At 35.7% G+C, this 18408-nt stretch overlaps 1 protein-coding gene across 1 annotated transcript in view; it reads right to left on the bottom strand.

Moving 5' to 3' along the window:
- The window catches only part of LOC115214989 (trafficking kinesin-binding protein 1), a 257960-nt gene extending 239914 nt beyond the window's left edge, over positions 1-18046 (bottom strand). Inside the window, exon 1 of the mRNA XM_029784096.2 lies at positions 17823-18046. The gene's annotated coding sequence lies outside the window, so the exon portion shown is untranslated. The remainder of the gene's footprint in view (positions 1-17822) is intronic.
- Between the last annotated feature and the right edge of the window lie 362 nt (positions 18047-18408).

Genomic DNA, 18408 nt, shown 5'->3' on the forward strand with positions numbered 1-18408 from the left:
AAAGGGGAGAGCAGGAGAGAGGGAGGGGAGAGGAGGGTGGAGAGAGGAGGGAGAGGAGGGTAAAGGAGAGAAAGAGAAGGGAGAGTCTTTGGGTCTGTGTGTGTTGACAATTGGTGCTGGTTTATATTTCTACAACTTAGTGGTTCTGCATAGGGACCAATAGAATAAGTACTAGGTTTAAAAATAATTTCTGGGGGTCAATCCTTTTAATCAAAACCCTTTAAGGCAGTGCCCCTGTATTGCCACAGATTGGTAGATGGGTAAAGAGGTGCCAAATGATCTAAGTGGAAGACAAAGCCCAAGTAAAACATGGGACAAAGTGATGAAGACTGGTCTCATAAGAGACTCATCTCAAAAGAAACAACAAAGAATCAAAACTAGGAGCAAAACACCATGTTAGACAAGATCCTCCTAACTCATGCAAGCATAGAAAATGGCAGTGAAAATTTGAATGGTGGTGGTGATAATTCTGGGCAGTCAAAGTAAGATTAAAGCTTTTCATTTATGAACTTTATAATGTTATCAAGTAATCACAGTTTGAGTCATGCTGATTAAAATATAAAATAATGGCTCTGTAGTTATATAACTTGAGAGAGAGAGAGAGAGAGAGAGAGAGAAAGTGTGTGTGTGTGTGTGTGTGTATGTGTGTGCATGCACATACACACATATCAAAGGCAGAAGTGGATGATTATCTCTCTAATAAATATCTAGAAATTGTAAGATAGCAAAACAGTATTTGGTGTGAGTCATGCTGTAGTTATTTAATATAAGCCCTACCCTTGCATTGGTCCATACTTATCTTAGCTGAAACCCAAGTGATCACAGAACGATAGGAATAATCAATGAGTTAGATACATAATTTGATAAAATATTTTGTACATAGGGGAGTAAAAAAAGGGATAAAAAAAAATTAAATATTGAATAATACATTGTTGAATCTGTTTACACAAACCAAATCTTCCACATGAAGTAATTCATTGACTTACAGAGATATAAATCAATCTATAATATATGGTAGGCTAAGTGGTTAAAAAGCTGGGCAACTGGCAAAAGATGACAGTTAAAAACCTATTGCTGTAGTTACACTGAGTCATATCATTGCCAGAAAATAATCTTAAAATATATACACATCTATATATATATACACATCTATATATATATATATATATATATATATATATATATAATATATATATATATATACATACATACATAAATAAATACATACATACACTCTTTTACTTGTTTCAGTCATTTGACTGCAGCCATGCTGGAGCACCACCTTTAGTTGAGCAAATCGACCCCAGGACTTATTCTTTGTAAGTCTAGTACTTATTCTATTGGTCTCTTTTGCCGAACCGCTAAGTTACGGGGACGTAAACACACCAGTATCAGTTGTCAAGCAATGTTGGGGGGACAAACACAGACACACAAACATATACACACACACATATATATATATATATATATACACACACACACACACACACACACACACACATACATACATACGACAGGCTTCTTTCATTTTCCATCTACCAAATCCATTCACAAGGCTTTGGTTGGCTCGAGGCTATAGTAGAAGACACTTGTCCAAGGTGCCATGCAGTAGGACTGAACCTGGAACTATGTAGTTCGTAAGCAAGCTACTTACCACACAGCCACTCCTACGCCTATATATATATATATATCTTTCACCAGATGGGGTACTTCTTTTGTTGATCTTATAACAGAACAGAACAGTACATTAGACAGACAGAGTCTCTTGATTCATGATTGTGTGGCTAACCATTATCCTTCACTTGTTTCAGTCACTGAACTGTAGTCACAGCTGGGGCACAGCTTTGTAGGGTTTAGTCGAACAAATCAGTCCCCAGATCCTATTTTTAAGTCTGGTACTTATTCTATTAGCCTCTTTTGCTGAGCTGCTAAGTTATTAGGACATAAACAAACCAGCACCAATTGTCAAGCATCAATTGGTCTCTTTTGCCAAACCAGTTGTCAAGCAATGATGGTAGTGGGACAAACGCAAGTACAAAGATACACACACAACAGACCTCCATAGTTTCCATCTGCCAAATCCATGTAAATGTCATTAGTCAGATCAAGGCCGTAGCAGACACTTGTCCAAGGTGCCACAAAGCTGAACTGAACCAGAAACCGAATGGTTGTAAAGTTAGCCTTCTCTGCCAGCTCACCAGTGCCACATGACTGGTACCCGTGCTGGTGACATGTTAGAAGCACCCATTAAACTCTTGGAGTGATTGATATTAGGAAGGGCATCCAACCGTAGAAACCATGCCAAACCAGACTGGAAGTTGGTGCCAGTTCCAATCAAACCATCTAACCCATGCCAGCATGGAAAGCAGATGCTAAATGATAATGATATTTTGTTTTTGTTTTTTGAAATATCTAATTGAAAAATTATAGTTATTTCCTTTGGTGTCACATATAAAAAAGCACTTAGGTGTTAGGAAGGGGATCCAGCCATAAAAACCATACCAAAGTAGACCTTGCCAGTGCTGGTGCCACATAAAAAGCACTCAGCCCACTTTGGAAAGTGGTTGGTGTTAGGAAGGGCATCCAGCTGAAAAAACCATGCCAAAACAGACAGCAAAGCATGGTGTAGTCCTCTGGCCTGCCAGCTCCTGTCCCTGTCAAACTATCCAACCTATACCAGCATGGAAGGGAAATGGATGCATGAGGATGTTTACTATGGGAATAGCTGAAAGTGTGGCTGGAACAAAAAAAAACATTATGAATAAAAACAAAGGCAACTAAAAACAAAATGTGCTGAGGTGTGTGTGTGTGCACGAGCGCAAAGTTTTCTTCTGTGAAGTACAAAAATAATAAGAGGAATAATTCACAGACTATATTTATAGTAAAACTATAATGCAAAGTTCAGTACACAAATAGTATATCCTAAAAGCAAAAACTAAAACCAGACATTACAGCAAATCTATTTCCTGGTTGTGAACAAAAGAAAAGAAAGAAAAACCAAATATCAATGGTCAAAAAATATATAAAACCTGCTGATAACAATGAAAACTTAACGATAATGAAAAATACAACTGGGTTGCTATGATTATCACCTAAAATTAATTAAAAAGATGGCAATAACAATCAGTTCCTCTAGATGACTGGACTAGAGAGGCCTTGAAGCATCAATGAACCTGAAGAACTTGTTTGTTTCAAACAAATAAAAATGGAATATGAATGAAAATATGAAAAAAATTCTCAAAAGTAAAATTTTTAATAGTATATACCACATTTGACGGTACACAATATGCACTCCTCATCCCACCCCTGGCAAGAATATCTTAAAAAAAAAAAAAAAAAAAAAAAAAAATCACCAGGTTGTATATGTAAAGTTGCTTTAAATATTACATACATTATTTAAAGCAACTTTAAATAAAATTTAAACATTTTTTCCTGAATATGCCCTGCTGCAATCAGGGTGCAGCTGTTATGCCATCAAATACAGTTGTTTTCAATAAGTTGTTTTAAACAAAAAGCAGAAAATAAAAGGAATACATGATTTATTGTCATGGGATGTTTAGGAGATTCAGAATAACTGGTTCTTTTCTTTGAAGTTTTTAAGAGTGGGAAGAAGGAAAACTTTGATACTCATGTTTTTACTTAACACTATAAATTAAATAAGCTGGTTAAAAATTCATACATGTAGATCAAAGCATAGCTGTGTGATTAAGCTCACTCAGCAACCATTATTGTTTGTGGGTAAGTCTCACTGTGTTACACCTTGGACAGGTATCCTCTGCAACAGCCCTGTGCCAACCAGTGTTTTAAATAAATTTGGTAGGTGGAAACTGTGTGGAAGCTTGTTATATATATGCATGTGTCTGTGTTTGTATTTGCTGTCCCCTCCACAATGATGATGAAGCTGTGTAGCTCCAGATCATACATGATAGGGTAAACCAAGGAAAAAATGTCATTTCTAGCCATGACCATCTTGTTTGTTCCAGTTACTCTATTTTTTGGATTAGATAAAAGACATTAGTAATGTCTTTTACTTTTTATCTTGTACTTGTTTCAGTCATTAGTCTGTGGCCATGCTGGGGCACCATTTTGAAGAATTTTTGGTTTTTAGTCAAATGTATTGACCCCAGTACTTATTTTTTCTTTATAAGCTTGGGGACTTGTTTTATCAGTCACTTTTGTTGAACTGCTAGGTTGTCAAGCGGTGGTGAGGGTACAAACACAGACAAAGACACACACACATATACGACAGACTTCTTTCAGTTTCCATCTAGCAAATCCACTCACAAGACTTTGGTTGGCCCAAGGCTATAGCAGAAGACACTTGCTCAAGGTGTCACGCAGTTGGACTGAACCCGGAACCATGTGATTGGGAAGTAAGCTTCTTACCACACAGCAGTGCCAGTGCGTTTTTTTTTATAAATGTAGGGGTGAGATTTGAAGATTTGATGACTACTTTTTCGCTATTTGAGATGCCATGCACCTGAAATATTTGCTATTTCATGCTATTATTTCATATTTCATTTGAATGACTCATTGGTTTGTGAAATTATGAACCAAGAGAAAGGATTAACTCTTTAAGCCTCAATCAGGAGATATCTAGTAAAAATGAAAAGTACAAATAAGTCTTAAGGTTTTAAGCAGGATTAGGGCACCTCACAACTGATGACTAAGAACTCCATAAAAACCTACTAACAATTCCTACCTGGAGGTAAAACTGAAGGATTGACCTATTTATCTTTAACAATCCCATTTTGATGACCTACTAAGACAACTTCAAGTAATGAGCATGGTAACTATCTTCCTTTCTGATTCATGTCTGAAAACCACTTTAAAAGTTTAAAACAGACTTTTTAAGTGGGTTCATTGCTGAGGTGCTGGAAAACTGAAACCAACTGCAAGGATTTAGTTGTACCTAGTAGACAAGATAGGCTGTTCTACTTGCTTCAATCTAGTCATCATCATTTAATGTCCATTTTCCATTGTGACATGAGTCAAATGGTTTGACAGGAACTGACAAGCGAGAGGACTGTACCAAGCTCCAGTGTCTACTTTGGTATGGTTTCTACAGTTAGATGTCCTTTCTAATGCCAACCACTTTACTGAGTCTACTGAGTTCTTTTTTTCTTCTTCATGGCACCAGCACTAGTGAAATCACCAAATATTCACAAGATGAGACCACTCGACTAAATGGAATAGAGTAATGAATGAGGTAAAAGTATGGCAGAGGGGCAGGAGCAGGTATCTTGTTGAAGAGGTAAATATGACTTCTCCATCTAGAAAAAGATCACTAAATAAAATAAATGCACTATTTATACAGAATCTTGAGAAGTAACAACTTATTAATCAATGTACCAGGTGTTTATTCTCTGTTACTAGCGTTTTGCTCTTCCTTTGTCAAAACATTAAACATCACAGTGAAGCCAGTGAGAATAGAAAATGGTAATAAAAAAAAAAAAAAGAAACTGGCAAGGTGAACAAAACCGAAGAAAATGGAGGAGGTATTTTGGTAATCTGCACACTTTAGACTAATTTTTCATTCATGCGAAACAAGTATATTTGTTGAATGGTCACTGTTTAGAAGAGTATTCTAACAATGAAAGCATATACTCAAACAATTCGTATAACAATATACTCTAACAATTCATCCAGCAGATCATCTGCTGGACCAAAAAATTATCTTCACTTTGGAGTTCGTTAACAAGTAATGGTCATACATCATTGAGCTAACTTCTATGACGCACCATACATGTGCGCGTGTGTGTGCACATACAAGGGTTGTACTGAAAGTACCATATCAGATAGAATAAAAGTTGCACAGGCATATTAGACACACCTCCATTTCAACAGTGTATGCTTAGGATAAAAGTTTTTAGTGCATTAAAGCTTATGGGAGGCCCAAGTTTGCACATGGGATCCAGGGACATTTTTTTTTAAACATTTTTTAGAAAAACTGCATCTTGTATACCATCAAATATAATAAAACAAAAATACTAACTTTTTTGGCCTATGCCAGTGGTGTAACCAGCCCACTTATGTGCACCTTTCATTTATTGGACACTAAACTCTGCTTGCAAAGACCTGTTGAGGCAAGTGAAATCGAAATCAAATTTGATGACTGGCATCCATGCTAGTGGGGCACTAAGAGCACCATCCGAGCGTGATCATTGCCAGAGCCGCTGACTGGCTTCCATGCTGGTGGCACGTAAAAAGCACCATTCGAGGCTGATTGTTACCAGCGTCGTCTTACTGGCACGTGAAAAAAACATTCAAGCGAGGTTGTTGCCAGTGTCACAGGACTGGCTCCTGTGCAGGTGGCACATGAAAAACACCATTTGAGCGTGGCCGTTGCCAGTACGTAAAAGCACCCACTACATTCTCAGAGTGGTTGGCATTAGGAAGAGCATCCAGCAGTAGAAACTCTGCCAGATCAGATTGGAGCCTGGTGCAGCCATCAGGTTCGCCAGTCCTTAGTCAAATCGTCCAACCCATGCCAGCATGGAAAGCAGACATTAAACGATGATGATGCACACCTGTTGATTTGTCAAAAGAACATGATACCAACCATGTGTCTAATCCCTTGACTTATTACAAAACTGATAAAAAGACACCAAGTATCTTTAACCCTTTAGCATTCAGATTACTCTGTCATATGTAATACTTATTTATTCAAGTTGTCTTGAATTAATCAAGCATTATCTTGTAGCTTTGAGATTCCATTATTTATTTTTAGAATGATATTGCAGGGTAGGTGTGACTAACAATCTATTTCCAACAAGTAGATCATGTTTTTGCAAATATAGTCTGCTATACAAGAGTTATACTCAAAGAAATGCAAAATTTGGCTTAACATCTTTGCTAACTGCCACCAGTCATTCAAATTGTACATGTTGGTAGAGCAACTCTTCCTCCAGAGTAACAATTTCTTGTTCTTCTTCATTGCAGGCAAACAATGGGTCCCAAGTAGAACAGATATTGATAAAATGAGTACTGGGGTCGATATAATTGACTAAAAACCTTTGAAGATAGTGATGCAGCATGGAGCATAGTCCAATAACTAAAGCAGATATACTACTGAAATATAGAACAGAAATTAATATAACCATGTATGTGTTTCATATAACCTGCCTGACTGTACCATGATGTATAAATCAGATATTGTATGGTCAATGAAATTAAAGTGTATAAACAATACTGATGAATAGGTCATTTATGACTTGGAGAAAACAGAACTAAATGGAGAATAGGGCAGTGCCAATTAGTAGAAAACTACTAATTATGCTTCCCAACCACATGGTTCTGAGTTCAATCCCACTGCATGGCACCTTGGGAAATGTTTCCACTACTACTATAGATCCAAGTCAACCAAAGCATCATGAATGGATTCAGAAGATGGAAACTGAAGGAGGCCTGTCATATATGTATGTGTGCTTGTGTGTGTATGTTTGTGTGTCCTTGTTTTGACATCATGTGACAGCTGTACAAGAGTGTCTATCATACAAGCAGTGTCATTAATTTTCAATATTCTAAGAGAACTTGTCTGCCAAGTGGAATATTACCATGCTTGAAAACAGATGAGAGTTGGCAACATGAAGGGCTTATGGTTGTAGAAAATCTACCTCAGCAAATTCCATCTGACCCATGCAAATATGGAAAACTGGACATTAACTGACAATGATGAAATATGAAGAAATACTGTAATTTTGCTTAGTGTCTTTGGAGCGATGGCCCCAAACTTCTTGTAGCAGACCTAAGAAGCTATTTTCATATAAATGTTATGTAATTATATACCTTAACATATGAATCAACAACTATAGAATTTATTGCCACCAAAAATGTAATGTTCAAAATCTAGTAGTTGAGAAGATAGTGATGTCAGAACAACAATGTTATGAAGAATGCCAGTTGAACAGCCTTCAGGAAAGTACATGATGAAGCAGTCTGTAGTGGTAGAAGCCAGATGCATTCTCATCGTTCAATAATATCAATAGATAATTTGAGGAAAATAGCAAGTGAAAAATTATTAGATAGTTTTGATTTCTTCCAGAAGGATTATGAAGATTACTTTTGGCAATGATCCAAGTGAATGGAATTACATTTTTAATGATGGTTTTCTATCTATTTTTTGGTTCCTATACTATCCCAAGTTGTGAAATGCTTTTACAAATTCAGATTCCAGTGTGAAATATTAAAGTGTTTGTCACAGTTATGTGTCCTTCCTAGATATAACACATCAAATATATGTATTTCTTGCCAGGCCAACTTATGTGAACAGGATAACAGATTTGTTCTAAACATTTTTACTAAATATTGATAAACAAATATGAAACTTCAGACACACTACAAAATACTAACTTTATCATTAGAAATGACAAAACAATTTATGAACTCTGAAAAGTAGTGTGCCTGATATAAACTCTTGATACCAGCCTGCCTGAGACTGCCCCTCAGTCCTATGATATAAATTTCCTTCTTAACCTCATAACATAGTATCCTGTATATTTTCATTCAGAGATTTCTAGTAAATATATATTTGAACGAAAATAAATGTTTACTGTACTCTGAGGTATGCCACTTATTTCTAACCCGAAATATTTCATTCATGATATTATTCCCATTTTCTATCATTAACTATCACTTTTACCAGTAACTTCATAATAAATCATAACTGACCAAAAATAATTTGTATACTTGTTCTTCCTTATATACAGATTCAAAATAAATAATGAAAAAATATATTTTTGGCATGGAAAATGAAAAAAAAATGTGTATGTTAAGAGATTAAAGTGAACTAAATTAAAACTTTCCATCAAAATTATGTTAATTTATGTTCCAAACACGAAATTAATAAAACTATTTTACTAAATTCTTCATTATTTTTAAAATTAATTAAAACAACAGTAATATAATAACAAAAGTGTTAAACTCCGGGATTTCAAATCTGTACATTTTGTTGTTGAGTCTCAGGTGAGCTCTTAACAGACGTATGACCAAAGGTATTCCAATCATAACCATTCCATCTTATTTTACTATATATCTGCCAACCCTACCATAGGTCCAGATCTTGTTATGATGTGGTGGCTTTTAGGCCCCAATGAGCCCATGAGATATGCCAGCAGAAAGCAAGCTCTGGGTAGGGCCTCCCATACTGGACAAGTGAAAGGGTAGAGTCCAGATGAACATAGATCACCTCTTCCCAGAGCTAAAAACGAGTTTGTGTAGAGCCAGCACCCCTAACTAGTAAAAGAAAAACATCAAAGATATGGAATCATCAATGACAATTCAAAACCAACAAGAGCTGGAAGAAGGCCTTCTTTGGGAAAACACATCAGCATGGTGCAGCAAAATCTGAAAGAAAGCTGCAGCTGCAAGGAAGCAGGGATCCAAATGGAGGGAAGCGGAAAAGACTGCTTAGAGTCAAGAACAGTGGAGAAAAGATAATGTTGATAGCCCATGTCCCATAAAAAGATGAGAAGCTTAAGTATCTAGCACCACAATATCGATTGTGTCCTTCCTTTTTCAAGATGATATATGGTTTTAGATAAATTTGATTGCTATTTCTTACAGATTAAGCAATCATATAGAGATCTTTCACTGACTTCATATTTTTGTTAATAGTAACTTGCATTAAATACTAAATTCAAGTTTTCGTTGCAATGGCATATTTTATCCATCATAGGAGAATCCCTGTCACTGGATTCAAACCATCCTCTAACAATTTTTTTTTCATGTTAAACTCTCTCACTCTCTCTCTCTCTCAAATAATACCCATTTCAATAGCAACAATCATAATTACTTCAAAGTGACAGACTATTGAGTAAATAATATTAGACCACTATCAATACTAAAACAGATAACTGGAGCTTGGGAAGCTCTCTAGCGGGCCAGCTCTTGTCAAACAATCCAACCCATGCCAGCATGGCAAATAGATTTTAAATGATGGTGGTTTTTGTTTTAGAAATACCTTTGAAAAGTGATTCACTTCATGTTGTTGAAAGATATATACTAATATTTAAACAATTTATCTAAAAACTAATTCCCAGAGGTGCTGACAATTTATATATTTTCTTTTATTCTTTTACTTGTTTCAGTCATTTGACTGCAGCCATGTTGGAGCACCACCTTTAGTCAAACAAATTGACCCCAGTACCTATTCTATCATTCTCTTTTGCTGAACCGCTAAGTTATGGAGACATAAAACACACCAACATCACTTGTCAAGCAATGGTGGGGGGACAAACACAGACACACACATACATAAATCTACATATATTAGACAGGCTTCTTTCAGTTTCCGTCTACCAAATCTACTCATAAGGATTTGGTCAGCCTGAGGCTATAGTAGGAGACACTTGCCCAAGATGCCACACAGTGGGACTGAACCCGGAACCATGTTGTTGAGAAGCAAGCTTCTTACCACACAGCCACTACTATTGTATGTTAATATCTCAATAAATTACATGATAATTTCACATATTAACACTCAATTCAGGTACAAGAGAAATAGGAAGAAAGAGTGAGAGAAAGTTGTGGTGAAAGAGTACAGAAGGATTTGCCACCACCCACTGCCGGAGCCTCGTGGAGCTTTAGGTGTTTTCGAATAGAGTTTTAGGTAGCAAAATTAAAATATATAAGTAGATAGAATATTTTCACCAAAACGGAAAGTTGACTAAAATTCATTCATGTAGGAACAGGTATGGCTGTGTGCTTAAAAACTTTGCAACCACATGAATTCGGGTTCAGTCCTCATGCAGCACTTTGAGCAAGTGTCTTCGACTATAGCCAAGCTAACCAATACCTTGCGTGTGAATTAGGTAAACAGATTCTGTGTGGAAGCTCATCAGGTGCATGTGTGTGTGTATCTTCAGACACCACGTAACAACTAGTGTTGGTTTGTTTACATCTCCATAGCTTAGCAGTTTGGCAAAAGGGATAATAAAGTAAGTAGCAAGCTTTAAAAAAAAGTACTGGGGTTAATTTGTTTAAGGTGGTGCTCCAGCATGGCCGTATTCCAATACCTGACACTAATTTTGCTTAGTTAATACGAAAGGACTTAGCGTTTAGTCTTCGTGTTCTTTTATTGTTGTATATCTGTAATAAATAATCCGCCCCAAGTAGTACTGTTAGGCTAAAGATTTTTTGAAATTATCTGTAATCTACCAAAGATGGTTTTCCAGAAAATTCTTCAGATTATTTTGTTCTTATACCCTCCACTAATTCTATAGATTGGGAGAGCAGATATTTTACCAATTCCACAACTGAGTCAGAACACTTGGTTATTAGCAAACTTTGGACAAGTGTCCAACTTCACTCTGTAATTCTTGTAAAACGCTTTAGAAAGCAGTGGAATAGGCTACGCCACGTAGCTAAAAGGGGAGCAAGAGGAGCGACCGCTCTCCTTGAGCACATTCTTCAAAATTGACCCCTTTTATAAAATGTATAATCGATGAGTTAAAATTTGTTTGGTATGTATCATGGCGCCTTTTTTTTTATGAGCTCACTCCCCCTAACATTAGAACCTGGCTACGTTCCTGTTAGTTTTATATACATAAATACTTCAGATCACATCAATAGTACTGATAAGGAAACAATCTAGGAAGCAGGTTTCAAACTGTTTGCTTTTTATGTGCCCTCTGGTACTCTTTTTCTTTGACACAATAAACAACAACATTAGGACTTTGTACAAAATGAACATTTATAAGCTCAGTTCCAGTCAAGGTACATAAACATCGTGGCAGTCCGTCGGTTACGACGATGAGGGTTCCAGTTGATCCGATCATCAGAACAGCTTGCTCGTGAAATTAACGTGCAAGTGGCTGAGCACTCCACAGACACGTATACCATACCCTTAACGTAGTTCTCAGAGGAGATTCAGCGGAACACAGAGTGTGACAAGGCTGGCCCTTTGAAATACAGGTACAAAAGAAACAGGAAGAAAGAGTAAGAGAAAGTTGCGGTGAAAGAGTATAGAAGGGTTCGCCACCACCCACTGCCGGACCCTCGTGGAGCTTTAGGTGTTTTCGCTCAATAAACACTGACAACGCCCGTCTGGGAATCGAAACCGCGAGTCCACATATACATATGCATGGTACATAGACATGTAGGCGCAGGAGTGGCTGTGTGGTAAGTATCCTGCTAACCAGCCACATGGTTCCGGGTTCAGTCCCCGGGCCGACCAATGCTTTGTGAGTGGATTTGGTAGACGGAAACTGAAAGAAGCCTGTCGTGTATGTATGTATATATATATATATATATATATATATATATATATATATATATATATATATGTATGTGTGTGTTTGTGTGTCTGTGTTTCTCCCCCTAGCGTTGCTTGACAACCGATGCAGGTGTGTTTACGTCCCCGTCACTTAGCGGTTCGGCAAAAGAGACCGATAGAATAAGTACTGGGCTTACAAAGAATAAGTCCCGGGGTCGATTTGCGGTGCTCCAGCATGGCTGCAGTCAAATGACTGAAACAAGTAAAAGAGTAAAGAGTATGTACGTGCGCAGGGAACTTGATGACGAAGAGAAACTAAACTAAAAAATATTTTACACAAATTAAAACTATGAATAAATACAGTGTGGAAGACACATTAGCCATTCAAAAGCACATAAAAATTGTTCACTTTGGTGTCAACATTTTCGTCGCACCAAATGTGACCTTAGTCACTGGACATGGTTCCACTGGAGTTGAGGAGACGAACATGTTGACACCAGATAAATAAATGTTTAAGTGTAGTTATCGGTTTCCGTGTGTGCTTTTGAATGGCTCAAAGTGTCTTCCACACTAATTGTTTTAGCTTCAGCACAATCTCAGATCTGACTTATTTTCAATAGCAGTAACCACACCTCGAGTAACTGTCATTGCTATGATACCGCCTCTAAAATTATAAAACAGGAAGACGAAGTGAATTGTTCGAAATAGTTAACGCAGGTGTGGCTGTGTGGTAAGTAGCTTGCTTACGAACCACATGGTTCCGGGCTCAGTCCCACTGCGTGGCACCTTGGGCGTCTTCTACTATAGCCTCGGGCCGACCAAGGCCTTGTGAGTGGATTTGGTAGACGGAAACTGAAAGAAGCCCGTCGTATATATGTATGTATGTATATATATATGTGTGTGTGTGTGTTAGTGTTTGTCCCCCCAACATCGCTTGACAACCGATTCTGGTGTGTTTACGTCCCTGTTACCTTGCGGTTCGGCAAATGTGGCCGATAGAATAAGTACTAGGCGTACAAAGAATAAGTCCTGGGGTTGATTTGCTCGACTAAAGGCGGTGCTCCAGCATGGCCACAGTCAAACGACTGAAACCAGTAAAAGAGAGTAAAGAGTACCAGTGCTGAAAGCATAGTTTCATATGAAGTGAAAACTTAGTAGTTATTCCCCAAAATTGCTTATGCCTTCGCTTACCCTCTATTGTTTCATGGGTTAAGTAGGTTTATCAAAGTGCAATAAAACAGCTGATAACCCTTTCAAAAGTCATTCAAATAGACTCAACATATCAAAAGTCAAAATTTAATATCTTTAGGTAATTTGAAGTTTTTACCACCAAGTGATAGAGACACATGCCAAAACTAAACAGTCTAACAAGAAGAGGGTAATTTTTTTTTTTTTTTTTTTACTTTCCATGAAACAAATAGCTTTAAGATATAAAGTAGTCGGTACTACTTTAATACAGAGGTTCCTAAAAACTAACCCTACGGATATTTAAGTAGTGCCAAGTAGTCTACTAATCTCTCTATATATAAAGCTGAAGTTGTCTGCGTATGGCAGGTTTGGTAGCCTTCAACTAACACGATCTCGCAAGTTGACCAAAATTGAGAGTATGATAGAAGAAGGTTTGCTCTTGAAAAAATTCAAACCGGACCATGTTAACACCAAAAATTATTTACATCAAAAATGTGCTTTTTTTCTATGAAAATACTTATTTTTTAACGATTTTTTTTACGGCTGTGTCGCCATTTTTCGGTGTATTTCAACCAGAAAAATGTTCATTTTTGCTACATAATGCAAAACTTTTACTTTTCAAAAATTCCAATTCTAAAGGGTCGAAACAAACCCGAGCAACGCCGGGCGATACTGCTAGTGTTCCTAAAAACTAACCCTACGGGTATTTAAGTAGTGCCAAGTAGTCTACTAATTAGTCTTCATGGTAAGTTCATAACTAACAAATACCAAAATGAGAGTAACAAGTACTAAAAGAACGATTCTACATTCTTTGAGTTTGTACGAAGCCATTTAGTTTTTGGAAAGCAAATACGACTAAGGAAGGGTGAACGAACATTTAAAGTACTTTGTAAATGATATTAGAGTGAAGATACTTAGGCACGTGTTGAGAAAATATTAAGAGAAGCCAGGTGTGAAATAAATCGATGAGAAGCCTATTTTGAGATGTCTCTGTGTACATAATAATGCTGTTCACTGGACAGAACCAAACAAAACCAATACACGTGCAACATGGCTACCGATATTTTCTCTGCAGCAACAGATATGATCAATAAAATATATAAATAAATGCTGACAGCTTTATATCGCAGTTCAGAGAACTCATTCGAGACATAATATGAATGCTAGAGGGCAATGAGTAAATGGCATAACTGAATAAATTGAAGGGCTTGTTTATTATTTTCATAATATTTTCATTTAAGATTAACTTATAGTTTATGGTAACGTTTACAACAAATAAATTAATGTTAATTAATGTATTTCCTTACAGCATTAACGTATCGACAAGTCATTCAGAAGCATAATTTATGACATTCAGTCACCAACTCGAAGTAGAAGTAAATGCCAACAGAATCAAACCACTGAATTTTATTGTAAATTAGACGGAGGGGTCGGGCCATAAATTACTTCGCATAGTGATCATTTAATTATCTTTCTCTGTGTCCACTTGTGAATGTGTGTGTGTGTGTTATACACACTGACCAAAAAATAATTCCAAACAATCGTTCTTGTAACTTAGCGAGAATTCTAAAATATTGCTTGACATCGGGAGACTTCCAGAGGTTTCGGAAATACAGAATTAACTGTAACTTGGATGCTGTGTTCTAATACAGCACCCAAGTTAAGTTGGAGAGAAAGAACCATAATGACGTTTGCGTTTTTGTGTTGAAAACTTAGGTTCGTTTCCAGTTTGACCTTGTAGTTAGTTATATAACTGGTACCTATGTTAGCGGAGTTTGGAATAGCATATGAGGAAATCCAAAGATAAAAAACTGAAATTTTTGTAACTTAAGGATACAAAAAGAAAAATAACTGAAGGAAAACAGACCCAGTTGCTTAATCTTCTTCTCCCCTATGAGGAAATGATAGTTTTTTCCCGAAACTCTGACCTTATCGACACAGAGATTAAAATAAAAGGAGACATTACGACTCTAGAGTGATTTGAACTAAAACAAAAAAAAAACTTCCGCCAAATGCACTTTCACTTTCTTTCCTCATAACATAGGACGTCTGCTCAGAAGGCGGTTACAGGGGTTTCGTGGTCTGTGAAAAATTTAGAAATATTTATTTGTAAGAGATAGCTTGTCAAATGTGAATAAACAAATAATAAGGCATGTTCTTTCTCTAAGTGCAATATCGAAACGAAAAAAAAAATCATCGATGTATAAAAAAAATCAAAAATTTATTCGGATTTATTTTACAATTGAAAATAAATTAAATTAATCTGTAAGAACTCGGATTAATTTGATTCTCTAATCTACTGCTTATTTATCAATAAAGAAGGTAGAAAAATAGAAGTTAACTGAACGTATTGTCCTAGGCAGCCGATACAAGGAAAACAAACACACACGCATATACTGTTCGACAATATCTATTATACATAACACAGAATAAATTAGACGAACCGAAATTTAAATATAAAATCTTAACATACTCTAATACGCGGAAAAAAGGCTTTATAATACTTGAATTTATTACATTTTCTGTTCAATTAGTGCTCGGCAACAACAATGAACGTGCTTACTGAAATAACATCGAACATTTCCACTTAATAAATTCATTGAAATGAAGTATATACTAAATATGTATTTTAAAACAAGTGTCTCTTAAACACGGACGAGAAGTATCTAAATATAGAAAGTTAATTTATTTCATCAAGAATAGCGGGGTAAATTCCTTGAGTAAATACATGCACCAATATATGCATGAACGAAGGAAAGAATGAATGAAGAATATTAAAAATGGATTAAGGGAATAAACTAGAAATACTAGGAAGGAGTTAAAAGAACTGTACACTTGTGCATGAAGAAGACTACTCGCTTGATTTGCAACGATAGCAGCTAAATTTCCCTCAAATTGCATCCTACCATTTTATACAAGGATAGGACACGATGGATACAATACAACCATAAAAAGACAGGATGGTCATGTTTGGAATGCCTTAGAACATAGGCCTGCTTGATCAAATTGATTTGGATTAAGCAACAGCAATAATCATGTAGACTGTTGCTTATACCGGTCATGTCTTGCACTGATGAATGATGATCGATATAATTGCCGTTAGAGGTTAAACATAAAGAAAAGATTATTTTTATCGTCAGCCAATTCATTCTTTGATTTTTATACACCCACATACTTAATTTAAGAGCAAACAACAAGCTTCACCTAATTTACTCCAAACTAGTTTAAAAACTTACACGACGCGTAACTGGAAAAAGTTGATTTATTTATATTTTATTTTCCTATAATATTTCATTTATGCTTGTCGTTACCCATTATCAGTTATTTTATTTTCATTTAATTTCTTTTTAATAAAAGAAAAAAAAAACCAGCTTAATAAGAATCACTCTGTACGAGGTGGTAGTCTACAGGTGGGAAAATTTTTTAACGGTTTACAACACTTAATTACGAAAACGTACGTGCGCGTGAGTATGTATTTCAAGCAGAAACGGATCCATAAAAAAAAAAACACATGTTGAAATATATATAACGGAAATAAATTTTGATTTTGCCAAGTCTCAACCGTAAGGTACGCAAATTCGTTTCCACCTGGGTATAAATTTAATAAAGGAAGTGTGATGACTAATCCCATGAGACATATATATGTGTGTGTGTGTGTGTGTGTTATAGATCGTCCGTGTGTTTCTTTTTCGGATTTATGTTTACGGACGATATATATACTCAATATATGTCCTGTACCCATATATGCATGTATATATATATATATATATACATGTAGGTATGTACATATATGTATGTATATATGCATATATTTATAATATATCATATATATTATTATTATTATTATTATTATACAATATGTGTGTGTGATAAGTACATAACGCGGGTATGTGTGCGTTTATAAAGTGTATGTATGTAATGTAGATAGATAAAATGTTATGTGAGCTGACGGATAGTATATTATGCAACAAGTCTAGAGTTTCATACCTCGAACTCCTATAACTAATACAAAATTATATATTCTCAGCTTCTTTGTATTGAGTTTCATTTCCATGAGAAAAGTATAACCTAATACATATATATAGAAAAATAGGAGGCATCACGAAATACATGTATTATTTGGTACTCAATCTTGTAAACCTCTTCTGATGGACAGGAAATTCTATTTTTTGTCTTTGCTATCGAAACGGCTAATACTAACGACTTGTAAGTCTTTCATCACCACCACTACCACCTCTGTAAAAGAAATCCTATAATCAAGTTAATTACTTCTTGTAAATGAAAGTTGTACGCAAGACATGATCTGCAGACACAGCACAGAAAAAAAGCACGCTTATATACAGACTGGGTTTAATTGAGGAAATTCGCATTCGAAGAATCTCAATCAAAAAAGGAATGAATGAACATATTAATTACTCACCTTGCATTAGAGTTTTAAATCATACTACAGTATATAAGGTATATCCATCCGAGAGACAAACACTGCCGTCGAATGATAGCTTTATCATAGAAATATTTTAGCTTGTGGAAAGACAAAAATGTTTAAATATCGCCGGTAGTAATAAAATAATAATTTTAAAATAGTCGAGACAAGATTTACATACATCGACAGTACAACAACTCGGCTGCTATGCCAGACGTTTGAGTCATCTGCTGTTATATAAACGTCACTTCCGTCCGTTTATGTAACGACTTAACCGGACAAGTTAATACGTCCGGTATAGAACCTGATTTAACATGTTGAAAAGTTGTTCGGTTATATAGTTTGCTTCTTTTTTTTTAATTTAAATTACGGTTTTCTTTGTTTTTTTATAAAATATATAATTGTAATTTATTGATGAAATGCGAAGAATTCAACTAATTCACAAGAGAAAATTTGAAAAAAAAAATTAAATCCAATGATAAAATGGATAAAAAGTGGGTTGATGTCATTTTATTAATATACATTTTATAATTTAATAAATATTTAGCAATTAATATGTACATAAAATTATATATATATATCG

The sequence above is a fragment of the Octopus sinensis genome, linkage group LG8 (genome assembly GCF_006345805.1).
Source record: "Octopus sinensis linkage group LG8, ASM634580v1, whole genome shotgun sequence".
Taxonomy (NCBI): Eukaryota; Metazoa; Mollusca; class Cephalopoda; order Octopoda; family Octopodidae; genus Octopus; species Octopus sinensis.